The sequence below is a fragment of the Prunus dulcis genome, chromosome 8 (assembly GCF_902201215.1).
Source record: "Prunus dulcis chromosome 8, ALMONDv2, whole genome shotgun sequence".
NCBI classification, from domain to species: Eukaryota; Viridiplantae; Streptophyta; class Magnoliopsida; order Rosales; family Rosaceae; genus Prunus; species Prunus dulcis.
Genome location: NC_047657.1, coordinates 10,444,392 through 10,448,187, shown reverse-complemented (window position 1 = coordinate 10,448,187; position 3,796 = coordinate 10,444,392).

The window sequence follows — 3,796 nt, the reverse complement described above, 5'->3', positions numbered from 1 at the left end:
CGTCACTGTTGTCCACCTTATCAACCGCATGCCATCTGGGGTCTTGAACTTCAAAACTCCATTACAAGTGCTCGCGCAACACGGGCCTCTGCCCTCTGTTTTGGTGCTTAACCCTCGCATTTTTGGTTGTGTGGCCTTCGTTCATCTCCACAAAAATCAACGAAGCAAACTTGATCCATGTGCGCTTCGTTGTGTTTTTTTGGGTTATGCCACTCATCAGAAAGGCTACCGATGTTATCACCCTCCTACCCGGCAAACCTATGTCACTTTGGATGTCACCTTTCTAGAATCAGATATGTTCTTCTATGACCCAGCATCCAATTCTACTCTTCAGGGGGAGATACCGAGTGAAGAGCTCAATTGGAGCAGCTTGGAACATGAGGATATTCATCTATGCACGAAGATTGCTCTCGGCCAAGAAACAATAACAATCGATCGTCCCGAGTCTAGCACGTGCGAATGCTCTTTGCCAAACAACGATCGATCGCCTAACCCTTGCGAAGATGTTTTTGATTCGAGTCATACTCTTACAGACAACTCAGAACAACAAGATGAAGACCCCCCTCTCATTCAACAGTACCAACGGACCAATCTCCTGAGAATATCTTTGAGGTAAATACTCCTACTAGACTTGTGCATTTAGAGGATAAAACTATTGGATATCAATTACCTTTTAGGCAAAATCGTGGGAAGCCACCAAACCGTTATTCACCTGATATTGGCAAGACATCCAAGTATCCAATTGCAAATCATGTATCCACTGAGAAGCTGTTTGAACCACTCAAGGCTTTTGTGCATCAGTTGTCTGCTATCCATATTCCAACCAAGGTCTTTGAAGCATTGAAAGATCCTAAGTGGGTCCAAGCTATAAAAGAGGAGATGAAAGCTCTTGAGAAAAATCAGACTTGGACATTGGAGACTATACCACGAGGAAAAAAGACTATCGGATGTAGATGGGTGTTTACTATAAAACATAATGCAAATGGATCTATCGAGCGATACAAGGCAAGACTTGTGGCAAAAGGGTACACACAGACCTATGGTATAGACTATGAAGAAACCTTTGCTCCAGTTGCAAAGTTAAACACCGTCAGAGTCTTATTGTCCCTTGCAGATAATTTGGATTGGCCACTACACCAGTTTGATGTAAAGAATGCTTTTCTACATGGCGAACTCACGGAGGAGGTGTACATGGACATTCCTCCTAGATATAATACTACTCAGACTTGAACAGTTTGCAGGTTACGAAAAGCATTGTATGGATTGAAACAGTCACCACGTGCATGGTTTGGACGGTTCACCATGGCAATGAAGAACAATGGTTTCAAACAATGCAACTCAGATCATACTCTGTTCTTGAAACATCGAAAAGGGAAGGTAACAGCATTAATAATCTATGTTGATGATATGATTATTATTGGGAATGATAAACAGGAAATATCACAGCTACAAGACTATTTGGCTACTGAGTTTGAGATGAAGGATCTAGGTGGACTCAAGTATTTCTTGGGAATTGAGGTGGCTCGATCGCAGCAAGGCATATTTCTATCTCAAAGGAAATATGTCTTGGACTTGTTGACAGACATAGGAATGCTAGATTGCAAACCTGCGGACACTCCTATTGTTCAGAATCATCATCTTGGAGAATATCCGGATCAAGTTCCAACTAACAAAGAAAGATACCAAAGGTTAGTGGGAAGATTGATCTATTTGTCACATACTCGACCAGACATTGCTTATGCGATGAGCGTTGTCAGTCAATTTATGCACTCTCCAAGTGAAGACCACATGAATGCAGTTCTTCGGATACTTAGATATTTGAAGTCTGCACCTGGAAAAGGACTTATGTTCTCAAAGCATGGTCATCTAAATATTGATGGTTATTCAGATGCAGATTGGGCAGGTAATGTAACAGATAGAAAATCCACATCGGGTTACTTCACATTCGTGGGAGGTAATTTGGTGACATGGAGGAGCAAGAAACAGAATGTAGTAGCTTTATCCAATGCAGAAGCCGAGTTCAGAGGCATGACTAAAGGGATTTGTGAACTTCTTTGGTTAAGAAAGTTACTTACTGAACTTGGGTATAAACCTACATCCACAATGAATCTCTTTTGTGACAACAAGGCTGCTATAGCCATTGCACAGAATCCGATTCAGCATGATCGTACTAAACATGTTGAGGTGGATCAACACTTCATCAAACAGAAGCTTGAGGCTAAAGTATTTCAGTTTCCTTTTGTGAAATCCGAGGATCAATTAGCGGATATTTTGACAAAGGCGATTTCCAGTAAAGCATTCCACAATTCACTGGATCAGTTGGGCATTGGCGACATCTATGCACCAACGTGAGGGGGAGTGTTGACATGACTTGTGGATATTGACTTACTTTCCTTACACACCAAGAATTCCTATTATAATTGTAATTGATTTACTTTAATTCCTCATTTAATTTAATTCCTGATTTCCTACTGTAAATAGATTTAGGAATTTATTATTACTTGCCCATTCAGGTTTCGTTGTATTATAAATATGACCTCCTACAAGGAGAAGAATACACAGAAAATTCCCACAAACAAATATTCTCTCATAGTTTTCATATTTTAGCATAGTAGTGCCTCAACTTAGAGTCTCATTAAAACAAAAAACCTAGAGTTAGGTTTTGCATATCTCATGAGTGAACTATTCAAGCATTTGTGCTACGTGTGTGATTGTGATTTTGCCGTTTAATCCGTTTATCCAGTTTCACCATATACACAAACCAATTCAACATAAGCACAGATTAAGAGCAGGATTGAACTTAAGATTTAACAAAATAGAGAATGAGATCCACAAAGAAGCTCCTCCACTAAAAAATGATTGCAGGCAAACCAACGTGGAGCGCCCAAAACAAGGGCATTGACTTGCAAAATAGGCTTTGGGAAGAATGACAAGTTGACAGAAGAATCCATCCATGCCCCACAATGTCTTGGTCTGTTCCTGCTGATTCTTGTGACGCCTAGAAGGAATGGAAAGATGATGTTTTTGTCGCCTCAAACCCAGCCACGTCCTTCTATTCTTAAAATAACCCAACGTCAATGATCTTGATCTTTCAACAACTTGATAACAATTTCTTGGTGACCCCAAAATTGACGGAAATGCTGATTGGTGTGCTTCTTTATTGGTTATTATCTGTGAGTCGAGTCCATATATATAGATATATATCATTTTTTTGCATGGTTCATCTCCTAAACTTTGCTTCACAACTGATGTAAGCCACATAAGGATTATCAATTCACAACGACCCAAAAAAAAAGAAAAAGGCTTGTCAATTCACAAGGTCCTTCAATATGTATCTGTCCTTCAATATGTATCGACAATATATCATATACAATAAATTAGTACTCAATATCAATAAATGAGTGCCCTATGTCAGATTGATGTACATTAGTGTCCATATGCTAAACTTTGAATTTTAAGGGTTAAGTTATTATTATCTAACATGGTATCATAACTACAATTCTGGACGTATTTGATCTTGGGTTCAAAACGTCCAATCTTTTCACTTCTAGTTCATTTTTGAATTGCAAGATGCATGACAGGGCTGCACGGTGTATGCCTCTCCACTTGTAGGATATGTGAAAGAGGGGGTCCGTTCCCTAATAACTTAAGTGTGTATTCCACTGTAATTACACACACGAAGCAGTCCAGATTGCAATAATAGCATGTTTACTAATCCGTAATCAGATTAGGAGGAATTGAATTGAGGAGGAGTTGGATTGAGGAAAATAGATTTTGGATTCCTATTGAAGTTATT